The sequence below is a fragment of the Acyrthosiphon pisum genome, chromosome X (genome assembly GCF_005508785.2).
Source record: "Acyrthosiphon pisum isolate AL4f chromosome X, pea_aphid_22Mar2018_4r6ur, whole genome shotgun sequence".
NCBI lineage: Eukaryota > Metazoa > Arthropoda > Insecta > Hemiptera > Aphididae > Acyrthosiphon > Acyrthosiphon pisum.
In genome coordinates this window covers 27,561,264-27,575,563 of record NC_042493.1, presented here as the reverse complement: position 1 = coordinate 27,575,563, position 14,300 = coordinate 27,561,264, and the positions used below count along the sequence as shown (strand labels likewise).

The 14,300-nt window shown below is 27.8% G+C and overlaps 1 protein-coding gene across 2 annotated transcripts in view; it reads left to right on the top strand.

Moving 5' to 3' along the window:
• LOC100163919 (domeless 2) overlaps positions 1 to 14,300 on the top strand; it is a 103,036-nt gene that overhangs the window by 60,642 nt on the left and 28,094 nt on the right. The gene's annotated exons all lie outside the window — the stretch shown is intronic.

The following is a 14,300-nucleotide window of genomic DNA, read 5'->3' as shown; positions in this document are numbered from 1 at the left end:
TAGGTAGGGTGGACATTCCCAGCGGCAACATGTATAATTAGCTAACAACCCCCCCTCCCTAAAAAAAAGTAAAACGATGATCCCGGTCAATTCATGGATTATATATTTTTTTCTGCGAGAGGAGAGTACTTAGGGTTGCAGTTTCTCTTTGGTTTAAATTTTATAGTGCACATTATTTTGAACAGAGTAGCTATCATTAAATTATAATAATATATTACAAATTTAATATATTTAGTATGTAAAACTGCGTAACCAACAGGCTTAACCTCACATGACCATAGTCACATCAATCTAGGCAAAAAAAAGCCCGAAATAAAATATCCCCGGATAGAAAGCCCCTTACCCCAACAAACTCTAAATATTCAATAATTATACTCTAATTAATATATTATTTATTATTTATTTTAATTGTTGACATTTAACAAAATTTAAAACAAAGTAAGTAGTTGGTTCTGTAACCAAAAAATCTTTTACAATGACCCACTGTAACCTACTGTACAGCAGAGCGTCACTCACTTAAAGTCTTTTTTTTCCTTTATGATAAACGATAAACTCGGATAAAGGTATAAACGCGGTCGATGTGCGCCCCTTGTTATTGTATTTTCCATTAGATCGATAATAATAATAATATTAGGTATACTGTTCATCATCGTCATACTGGTTGTAAATATTCAAATGGTTCTTTTATGTGACCATGTCTTTTAAATATCCATGGCTTTGATGATGACTATGATATCTAACTAATCTTAGTCCGCGATGATGGTATTTGTATGCATAGTTGCAATTTGGTAATTTAATTATTCAATAGTCATCGTAATGAAAACAATAATGCACAAAATAATCAAAAAATGTACATCCTGGGGTTTGGCCGTACACTTGCCTCCAATACGGCAATAGGAGAAGGTAAATACGAGAACAAAAAAGAATAAATTGGTTCTTCAAGAGTTTATAATAAATATATAGCCACACGGTAATAATAATCGATAAAACGAATGTTTATGAAAAATATAGCTCTTTCTTCCTCAATGGTTATAAACGGTTTTTGTTGTGGTTATTGTTATTATATATTACCTTGTCGATTCAACGTTATTTTACACCCCTTCAATATTTAAAGAAAAAAACCCTATCCATTATATTATTATCACTGATATTATATGCGTGTTTTATATGGGCTTTACTATGCTCATTTTTATCGGTGCGTACAAACAATATTTTATCAAAGAATGATTTTTTGCTTTATCCGATTTAGGTAAGAGAATAAATTATTACATAACTGTCAACAGAAAACCAAATATATTTTACATGTTTATTATTATTACATTCGACCTATTAAAATAAATTTAGGAAACGGCCCCTCCTAATGCCCCCGTGTACGTTATTATCCGTTTTGAATAGTCTTGATGATTACAAATAATTTGAATAAAACCATTTCATTTTACGGTGGTTTTATTTTAGGTTTACGCATAATAATTTAAAGAAAATTCCCTTGCACTCTACTCGCCTTATATTTTAAACAGTTGTAATACGGAATCTTCGGAATTTAGATAACCATCTAATGATGTACTTTTGCTTTTTGAGAATTTATTTAATTTTATTATCCATTGTAATTAATACGAATTCCTTTCAATACTCGAAAATTAAAACATTTCACTTTTAATTTCTGCGTTTACTAGAACTGTGCGCTATAAACTACTTGGGTTTCGGTATCTCGATTAATCGGAATATTGCATTGTTCCATTTTGTTATACTTAATTTTGTACACTGGTGTCAGTTCCGCTTAACAGTTATGAAGTTTATGTCCGCTAATGAAATTACATAATAATCAATTACATCAACACTTGATAATAATATATTGCGATTTGCGGTTTTATTTTACTTTTCAGCGAAGCTTTGGTAAATAATCGAATAGCGTTGGAAACTTTTGTTATTTGAGCACATCATTTTGTCATATTGAAATATTTGTACTGATATATTATTATGTTATAATACCCAAGTATACTATGACATCTGTTGAATCGTGGTCACAATCCTGTTTCTTATATACCTAATTTACCTATTATATATTATTATATTATATAAATATAAATAAATAAACGATTCGATTACGAATGATTGATCATCTGCAATACTTTTCAATGTTTATATAATTATACCTATTATAATATTATAATTCATTAATCATAACGATATCTATCAACCGTATACCGTTTTTTTGTTTAATTGAACAGAGGTAACGATAAAAAATATGCACCTTCAATGTAAATATTTTTTTTAACGAAGGTTTTGATTTTTTTTTAATCTTTTAACAATTATAACAATAGCGATTGCATTTATTTCCAATTGTACTTTGAACTTACTTCGGTTGTATTTTTGAAACTATTTTCGTTAGTGCATTACTAATAATAATAATAATTAATAATGTTAGTAATAATTATTTCTATTGCATATTAATATTTAATACTATGATGCAGTATGTATGATATCTGCCGTTGCATGTGCCACTAGCGTGATAAGAAAATATCTGATCATTTTCATAACCAAGATACGGTTCACAATAAGAGCACAATAAATTACTTATACATTCTATTATGTAACATAATGTAACATATCAGATTTCAGTGGTTTATGTCGTGTATAATATTGATTTTAGTGACTTATATAAGAACAGCAGTGGCATGTAAATAATAGGTAAACAGTAGGTTATATTAGATATTTTCGAGTCGTCCATGCAAGAACGTGGAAATTAAAGAAAATCGGTGTACATAATATGCGAACTCCGTTGCAAGTGAAAAATAATTACAATAGGTGCTTATTATTATCCCTACTATTAATATTATATGAATTGAAATATTTTTCATAACATTATAATAATACTATATAAACTTTCAAAAAAAAATAAATTCTGTTAATCTCTTCCATTGAACAACATTGTATACGGAAATCATTACATTCCGTGACACATTTCATATTATGTTTCATGTTTCATTGAGTACGCGTCTTTTATTATATTTCGCCGTTCGTTCCGTCGTCGGTCGCAATGTGATTTTATTTTTCAGTCGAAACACAAATTTTATGCAGTATGGTAGGTTTTTGTACACCGCAATAGTGATGTAATACACGGAACACAATTCCCCACCCCTACATTGAAGCATAGCATAGTATAACAATAATTATAATTATCGACCGTCAAATATGATAATTCGGAGTGAGCACTGAGGAGCAGCAGTCGTATTATAATATTCGTAATGCTCGTCCATATTGTATTGATATCACGGTTATAATGATAATAATAATTATTGATAAGTTTTATTTTATTTTAAATTTTGCCGTACACAATTATACCGAGCTGCAAATCGTCTCGACGAATCGGCAACATCGCATTACTTATACCATACGAACACAGTAGCCGGGTATAACAACTGCGACACACTATAATATAATATTTTACGAGCGGCCTCCCCAGCGGAATGTCGATCTTGGTAGCTGTTGGTAATCTCGGCGCTGCCGTCTACAACAGCACAACGATCGTTGCACCTGCTGCCTTTGACCATGTCTTTACCTTTTATTGCTTTTTTTTTTTTTAGTGCATTGGCTTATTATTATTATTACTCTTCAATTTGGTTTCGTTTTTATATTTCACTGTTGCACACAAATTACTTGTTAACGTAGATATTATCGGTAACCAATACCAGATAATATTATTTGGGGGGTTACACGCGTTACCTCCCATATTTTATATTTTTATTTAACGGTATAATATTACGATTAAAATTGTTTCTTTTAAATACTAAAATGCGTGCGGTATTTGTCTCCAAAAATTGTATCGGTCGATAAAACAAATAATAATAATAATAATGGTCATTCCGAAAGCGGTTAATTTATGCCGACGGTAGTTTTTTTTTTTTATTTGATATTGCCCCGTTTGCGGTCACCATCGAGTATTTTCGCATTAGACCGATAAATAAATATATATATTTTTTTTACTGCTCTTTGCGTCGAAATTGCAATTATTGTTACAATGGTATTATTTTACTATTCGTCAATAATGCATAATATAATAATATTGAGCACAACCCTGCATTGTTTGCTGCCATATATAAATGTATAGATACCTTATAATAACAACAATAGTTGATGATGGTCAGTTATAATATTATGTTTGTAATATAATTATTAAGCTAGATGGTTTTTTTTCCGGCATGGTGGATGGTGGGGCGCTGTACATACATTGTATACATTTTGTCATAGCACTGAAACACAACTTTGCGTATATATATATATATATATATAATATTAATAATAATTTTAGAATACATGGTAATAGGGGTGGTGGCAGCGGCGGCGTGGCGTCGACGCAGTAGGGGGTGGTTGTATCCCGTTGTTGGTGTTGGCCGTAAATACAAATTATATATATATAATATATATATACGTGGTTGCGAGGGCGGGAATATGCTTGCAGCGGTAGTAGCATCGGTGCAGGATTCAACCTTGCTAATGCAGCTCCCGGTGTGACCTACATAAATCAACCCCCGCGACCGGCCTTTGCTTTCGTCACTTGTTGCCTTTGTAAAGACTATACCGTTCCCAATATGCAGCAGGCACCGGTGGCGTCGAGGGCAATTACGGATGATGCAATTATTAATTTTAGTGTTCAGCCCATTGTGGTAATAATAATAATACTATTATAATAACTATAATCCTATAGGTGCGTGCTACTATAATAATATTTATTTGATACAACTTAGTTCTTAATTTTTTCGTACACGTTTCGTATTTGGAAAAGAGTATTACAATCTGAAACTCAATAACAACCTCTCGATGATGTCATTAATGTAACAAATTGATAATATAGTACATTCTCGATATATGATACGCTAGGTATTGGTAACTCCGATGTGTATTGTAATAATATTATATTGCTTGCAGTTTCTTAACATTATAACGGCAAAAAAATGTGTATCTCTGGAAATGCCTAATACTCAATATCACCATAATACTCCATGGATATATTAAAAAAAAAAAATTTTTTTTTGCCTTAAACAGTTGTATTGCTTCTTTTGTGCTTATTTATAAAACAACTTCTTATAAAATACTGTAAACCTAAAACTTTCTGTGTATTCCATGTATTTGTCGATATTTTATCCTCGTGTAGTTACACAATCGTATTATCAAAAGAATCCCACTATTCCATGCATAATATAATATTATGTTCTTTATTTTATTGTGTTGCAGCTTTTATTAAATTTATATTGTGAATTTTGCTTTTTTTATGTTATAGGTAAACATTATTTATTTTTTTTACGTTATCTATAATATTTATAATTTATAATAATAATTTATATTTATAATTTGGTGATGTTTGTATTAGAGATTAGCACTGGCCTTTTTTTTTGACCCGCCTAGTCCGAAAGAAACTTTAAAAATGTCACAACTCAGGCCAGATCCGTAATACATTTTTTTAAGTCCAACCCGACCAGGTCCTTTCGTAATTTATATTAAATAATGTATATCCTATATAGTATTGACACTGACTACTATCAGTGAGCGAGTTAGCATATATTAAAGTGGTGTAAAAAAAAATATGACTAAAATTTAGTTTATTTTTTGTGAACACCGATTACACTTGTTTTACTTAAGTTAGTTACTTTTATTTTTGCCGACCCACTCCGAAGATAAATACTACGATCTCACTTATTCCCACCCATAACCAACCCGAAATATTTATATTATGGCACGGTCCGATCCAAGCTTGGGCCAGGTCGGGCTTTCCCGGTCCGTGCTCTAATGTGTACCTATATATTGAATTATTGTGTTTATGATTTATTAACTTTTAATATAACGCTAAGATAATATTATAGTATTTATATGCAGCCATCATACAAAAATAGTGAAGGGTGCACACGAAAAATTGGTGGTTATAACATTTGATGCAAAAAGAGTTTTTTTAGTCTTTAGAAAGTACAATAAACAATTCATTTCGTATGCATGTTAGATATTTTAAATGTATTTATATTATACTCAAATGTGTTATTTAGGGTTGTTTAATATTTAAAGAAATTTAACAGGATAAAGATACTGCGCCGGGTGTTTAAAGTCAGACGAGTTTTACGCTCACCCAAAACCAGGCCGACAGATAGTTTATAATGGGGTGTTTAATTTTTGTAAAAATTTAAAAGTAACATTTCCACTATATTTGTTACTTCTTCTTTACGCTTAGATTAAGTGGTAATTAGTAATTACTGAGAAAATCGTACAAAAAACTCTTCAAAGTTACAACATAAAGTTTTCGAATTTTTATATTATGCAATTGCTGTGCATGACACTTTAGACCTATTTTTCTACCAAAGTAATTTATTCACGTCACTTCCAATTTACTACATTGACAATTTATATCACTACTAATAGGGAATTACTGATATTTTATAAGTCGCCATAATGTTAAATTTTGTAATATAAGAAATGTGTACAGTTGCGGATTAATATTTTTTGGGACTTCAGTTAATTTTACTGTAAGGCCTTTAGTAAGGCACCGTCTGATTGATCACCTCAAGAATCTTTTAAAGTATCGCACGCATACATTTCCATAATACACACATTATAATATAAATATATTTTTCCCCTTATACTACCTACTACGATCATATTCATTATAACTTTTCAAGGAAATCTAAACAATATAATAACTACCTATAACCTTTATTTGTATATAATAGTGATTACCTACTAACTAGATTCCACGTTAAACAAACATGCGTTCGGTGGCTCCACCTACCACGCAAGGCGTTCAAGCATAGTATATTTTGTTTGGCGCACTATTTCAGAACAGCTGATATACCTCGTGCGTTTACCGCGTTTTTATTATTTATTATTCATCGATAGTACTAATATAGACTATAATATTAACCTATAGATAAATCATGTTATTAAATAAAACTAGTACTTTTATAATTATTATTTTCTGTTATTAGATAACTCAGTAGAAGCTAGAAAGTAAGTATAGGTTATTGCAATAACTTAGGTACAATGTTTGATAAATGTTCGGAATATAATGAGACATGAGTAATGAGTATGTTCTTTATAAACTATTTGAAAACATTTAAGCGGTATCCTATAAAATATAAAAAAAAATATATTTTAAAAATAAAAAGTTATTACTTAGGTAAGCCTGTTTCCTATAATATATTATCATATTGTTTTTACTATAAAATATACTGTAAATCACAGGTTTAGTTTCTTCAAAACGTCTAAATTTTAACATCTAAAACGTAGGCACTATATTATTATGTTGTGTAATAAATATAATTTTATATAGGAAGTGTCATTTTCGTTAATGTTTTATATCGTTAGAGTTTATTTAACTTGTAGGTACGGTAACTTTAGATTACCTACAGTACCCTATTGGTGGTAACAAAATAACACAAGCCCTCCGAAAACAAAACTAAAGCATAAAACAAATTAAAAATTGACTGTAGTAAGCATATCTGCATTATGGAGTACGCTATAGAAACAAACATATGTAAGTAATAAATATGCATAATTTGCACATTTTTGAAATTTGAAACCCAGGTATTTAATACCATCATAAAACATTTCTATTTAGTGAGTCAGATTTAATATCGAATGTTCACTAAGAAAATATGCGGTTATCAACATGACGTCTGGGGAACCTTTTAATATTATGATTACTGTAGTAAAATGTACCTATAAGCTACAGTGCATGACTAACGTTAAAACACATTTTTCTTTATTGTGTATTCATATTATTATTTTATGTAAATTACAAAATGTTCAAAATTTGACTTATATATATTTCTAGATGTATATTTTGACATTCTAATAATTTTGGTTCATTACGTATTTTCTTAAACACCATAGGCGTAATTAAAATTTTGTATGCACGTTGGGGAGGGGGGTGCTTGTTAGCTGTTTCCTTTACCTATAACTCATTTCCGATCTTTCTGAACTATTTTATGCATTTTTGATATCGTTAATCGTTTTAACATTATATTTTTATAAATAGAAATCAAATACCTACTTAAAAATTAGTTTTTAATAATATATTTATATACATTTTAATTAATTTGTAAAATATAAAGTCTCTACCAATGCACCAGTTATACAAGATACTTTTGCGAAGTTGGTAAATTAATTTCCGATTTTGATTAAAATTACGTGAATAAGCTAACCTTGCTATAGCGCCCAAAGTCTGCTTCATTGGGTTTTCTGATTTCAATCAAAAGTATTATTTAACTTAATTACTATCAAAAAACAAATTAAACGGTTGCATATAGAAAATCCAAAAACTACGTTTCTCACTTAAAATCATGTGTATAATTTATAATTTTAACATAAACAAAAATTTAAAACATCAAAAACGCTTTTACATTTGAATCTATATTACAGATTGTTTAATTCAAGTTCAGTATTATATGCTTCAATAATGAATAGTGTATATTTGTGTATGTTCTCGTTAATGACTTTTCTAATTAGTATTTTTGAAATATTATTTGGGACAATTATTTCTGTACACTGTATACCATAAATTATTTATATTATACTGAATGATTCTTTTAACAGTATTAGCACTCATTATTATTTCAAAGAGTATTAACGTTTTTAAAATATTTTTTTTTATATATACCTACTAAATCTACCTGTATAATTTATATTAATTACCTATAGAAAACAACATTTTTGAAACCACAATATTTTCCTTATATTTGTCTTATCATAATCAAGCATTTAAAGTTAAGATCATCAGTGGATCAAAATTTTTGGTGGTCCCTGTGACACTGGACACTTCACTCATCTAAACTTTAGTTATGAGTAGGTACTTACAACAAATCAATTCTTTCAAAATTTGATTTTTATATACTAATATATTTAGGTATTTGCTTTGGTAGGTATATGGAATTAAAAATGTGTATCATCATTCGAAAAAGTTAAAAACAATAACGTTAAAAATAATGGGAATATACCTGTATATTATTTTCACGTTTTTGAAAAGGATGTATCTAAAATGTTCAAACTCTATAAATTATTTATATAAATTCAAAATATTTTAAAGAATGAATAATAATATTATTAAGTATTTAAAGTATTGTATGTATAAGTTTTAAAGTTTAGATTGCAGGTGGTAAACGAATATATTAGTTCATTAGTAGTTATTCACAGTGAGACCACACACTGTATTATTATATTACTGCATTTTTAAAAATTAAATACATTTTTACATGATTAGGGAAAGATATTGGGTACCTAGTTGTATAATTTTTAATTTTTACTATGCTTATCAAATGTTTATGTTGGTATTATAAAGTAGACCTTATACAAATATGGTTTTCAATAAAAACGTAAATAATAAAGTGTATAATATTATGTATAATAGGTGTAGGTAGTGAAGTAGGTAGACATAACGTTTATTTTATTAACATTTTCCCTGATAAATAGTGTTGGTACTGTGTAGTGTGTACTACAATTCACTAAGTAATTTTTATGTTATTTTCTTCACATATTTCAATTATTTTCATGCTGCTTACCTCTTTATTCGTAGAAACTGTTTGAATAAATTAAGTACCATGTATATATTTACAAAAATATTAAGCTGGGTATGGTACAGAGACTAAGGTTTTGGCACTTGTCGTACTAAGTTTTTTTACCCACAGAATAATGACATAGGTATTATTACTTTTATTTGTCGTACATTTAAATCTAATGTGCTTATACGATTTAATAAAAATAATTTATGAATAATAATTTCCATTAGGTTGTTTATATTAGGTTGGAATTGTATTATAATAATTATTCTTTGTATTAAAAATTCAAGTCATGATATTTTTTGTGAGAACTGTAAAAGCAATTATGTGCCCCAATTAAACTCAAAACACTTATGCGTACATACAATTATTTTCATAATATAGTTTAAAGGGTTATTGCATTTTGATTGTACATTTTATTGAATTTTAGATTCTTAAAACAAAATTGAATTTTTATAAATTCTAATTAAAAATGTCCTCACTTGTAAAAAAATTAACTTTTAAATTATTTAAACTTGCCTGTATAAATTATTTCAGAACGGAAAAATTGGTATTGGTTCTACAATTGTGTATTGTGTATTATTTTTATTTTTTCACGTTTTTGAGCAGAAAATGTAATTTATTATTTAACATTGAATGTGGTTTATAGTTAAATAGATACATTTAACAATCCAAAAAAATTATAAGCTATAATAAAAAATCGGGAATATCTATGAAACAAACATTTTCAAGAAAATAAATTATAGATACTTCAAGTTTTCACCAATTGTTAGTATATATTATTAGCATTTCTTAATTATTTAAAATATATTTTAGCTATTTATACATGTTTATTTCTTTTCATTTTTAAACAGGTGAGGCCTTTTTATTACAGACGTAATACTCATTTACGATAAGATAGGTACCTACAGGCTACTATGTATTTATATTCTAATTATCAATCTCTTTATATATATATAGATTTAAAATTGTCTACTGTTTCTTTTTTCTATGTTTTAAATTAATTTTTTTTGGTTAACAAGTTTGATAGTTTAATAAAAGTTCTTTATTAGTGTTATTTTAAGTTGTCTTACACCAGTTGAAACATTCTATTGAAAATACATTGAAGTCTTTTTTTATAACCTTGTAAAGTTAATATTTTGATTAAATTCACCCATTAAAAAAAAATTGAAAATCAATTTGTCAACTAAATTTTAATGCTTTAATTTTAATTCTAGGTAGTAGGTTCCAAATAAGTTTTTCTTACATTAATAAATTAATAAAAGTTTGACACATTTAATTTTTATATCTTGATAAGAATTGCTGTTCACAATTCAAAGTAACATTTTTCCTTTGACGATTTTTGTTATATAGTCTACTAGAAACTATAAACATTAAATTATTACTCGCATATACTATATAGGTATAATCATTTTCAAAATATTTCAATATTATTTTAAGGTATTTATACCACGACCCTATTCACACCGTTCCATACGATACGTCGGTACTGACTTAAAAGCAGGGCTCTAGACTTAAGCAAGAAAAATATATGCCTTAAAAGTATGTAAAATATGTGCTATAATATGTCTCAAAAAAAATGTAAAATATTTGCTATAATATACTTTATAAGTATAATTTAAATATTCAAATAATAAATGTATTACAATTTTTAAACATAATTCTGTGCAAAAAATACCTTCGTTATTTTATTGACTTAAATATGCTTTTATTAAAAGAAGATTTTTACTTGAAATCTTATGGGACTGTTGTTTTCTTATTGTTTTTTTATTGTTGACGTTTAATTTTTATGTTTTTCCATCTTTAGATATAGTCTTACTTTATTTTTCGAAGTTTGGTCAAAAACTGTAATGCAAGGTTCCTTATGTTTTTCTTCGAGCAATTAAAAAAATATCGTAAATACATATACATTTTTTTTAATAAACGTTTGATGTTAAAAATAACGAAAATGTAAAGGTTTACCTACCACATGTCATACTGTAAAATATTATAGTAGGTATTCCATATAGTATTATGTAATTGATTACCTATTACTATAGTGTAGGCAATATAAGCAAAAACTAGGTAGTATGAGGTTAATAAGAAATAACTAATAAGTCTTTATTGAATGTCATATCATCACTTATATTAATTCCTACGAATCGTATACAATATTATTATATTGTGTCTTAATAAATAAATAGTGAGTTACATTTTCGGAAAAATAGGTAGTTGGTACTTTTAATAATTTCCTTGTATAGGTATTTCTATAATAGATCAATTTTATTGATGGGGGCATACAAATATGCCTCTGTGTGTTTATATTTTTCTCTAAGAGAAACAGAGAAAAGAACGTTAATGATATTATAATGGTGTTTTCTTATAACTTCTTCATCTTGTTTTATTTCATTCGTTTATTGATGTTGACTTTGAAGTTAAAAAAAAATCAAATATTGTTTACCTATATTTAATTTTAAAAGCGGTTTAATTTAGAAAAGGTTTTTAATATGTAATTTGTATTGTTTTTTTTATGTGTATTTGTATAACAAATATCGAAATCAATAAAGCTAATCAAATTTATTGTGCAACCTGCATTATAGGTACATTTGATAAAATCAGATATTTAAATTAAATATACGTTTTGCAAACGTAAAAAAGGACTTAGCTACTAAATTATTGAATAATTTAGAAGTAGGTTCTCTTAACAAATTCAATTACACATCAAAACAATCAACGAGAAAACACATAGTTAAGAATGTTCTTATTTTTTAAATTTCATAATAATTAGGTTGAGATAATTTATACATTTTCTTTAATATTTATTTCAATATTTTAAATAACAAATCTGCACCAAGATACAATGAATTAATTTCTGTAAATGTTTCAATACATTTTTGAATAAAACTTGCATTGTTTTTAAGCAATATATTAATTTTAGGGTTGGGCCGATACCTCTTTTTATCGATACCCGATATTCCGATATATGCACCGATAAAAAACCGATACCCGATATATTTGAAAACCAACATTTTCAGCATAAACAATGAACCGATATTAAAATATCACCGATACTATCAACCGAAATAATATTATCATTTTACATTTAACTATTACAATTTATAATCAATGCTATTATGCTGATAGATTTGGTTTTTTTTTTTGTATCGGTTCAAATATCGGTTTTAGTATCGGCCCATCCCTAATTAATTTGTTAGGTATTTCATGATAAAATTTTTCATTTTTATCCCGATTTGTATTCATAATAATATAAACCTTATTGGAAACGAAACGAAACAAAAACAAAATTTTATTTTTTTTTTGTTTTTTTAAAGTGGATATTAAAAACGTTAAATGACGTTTGGGTTCAAACACGTTAACTGAGCCTAACTTACACCTTACGACATATAGCTAATCCATAATCGGCACACTGTAATACTGTAAACAACTGTAAACTACCTTTACATATTATTATAGATTATTATATATTATTATTTAGGTTATTATATATTACAATAGACACTTCGTGTCCTCGGTAAAGTATAGTGTACGAATACACGATAACGCGACACAGTTGAAAGACTTCTTTCATAATAGCTATAAGCAAAAGGAAATATCAATGCTGGCGTGAGTTGTATGAAAAATGTTTTACCTAGATTGAAAATTAATAGTTAATTGTTATTGTTTTAATATTATAACACTGTTCAGTTGATAAAATAAAATAAAATCAAATCCAATTAAATCAACTAAATAACTCGCTAATAATAAGCACTGTCGTCCTTTTATTATCCATACGGAAAAGGTCAAGAGTGATTTTCATACAGTATATATATATAATAATAAGAAAATTAATAGAACGCTATGTGTATATTGATGGGCGTACTACAATATTATAAATGCATGCGCCTATGAAATATGATTGGGTTAGGGAGTATTGCCTTGTGATTTTGAACGTGGATTAATTTGTTTGTTTGTAATTGAAAGTGTATCGGTATAACCGACCTCAGCATAACGAGTGAAATATTAATCGACTCCGAATGACTTAATCAAATGATATGTTAATATTATTGAAAATCGTACACTTTTTATACGTACAATATTATGTTTTATGTTTTTACTGGCGCGGCGTTTATAGATTAATGACCCTATTGAATACTTGATTATTCAATTATTTATTGCAGGGTTATAACTCATAGCTATTGAAAAAGTCACTATAGCTACATATTTTGGTGGAGATGTTATTAAATTGTTCCAAAAAAAAAAAAAAAAACAATAATCATTTTACGAGTGGTAATTTACACGAATCAAGTATGCTATAACATATACTCTAAACTGACATGATTAATTTCCGGGTGTATTGTAGTAGCTTACATATTATATATTTTTTAATTGGGTTGGATTTTTACAGTTTCCAGTATAATGTACGTGGTTTAGATTAATTTATTGTCAATAGCAAATAAACGTCAAACTATCAGACTTCGACATCATAAAATATAGTACTCGATATTTGTGCAGGACATACACGAACACCATCTAGCAGCAACATAATATATTATTACCAAAACTATAATAGTGCCGTTCCCACAAGCTTGTCGCTTTGATTACGTTTTTACAACTATGCCGCTTGTTAGGTTTTTACTACTTCGCGATAAATCCTCCGAGAAAACTTTTAAAAGTCATAATGGCATTCAGCTAGGCGATTCATTAAACATAAATACATGACGAACTTTTTACGACAATGGAGTTTCGTCAACGTGACGTGTTGACCCTCCACAAAAAGTCGGACAT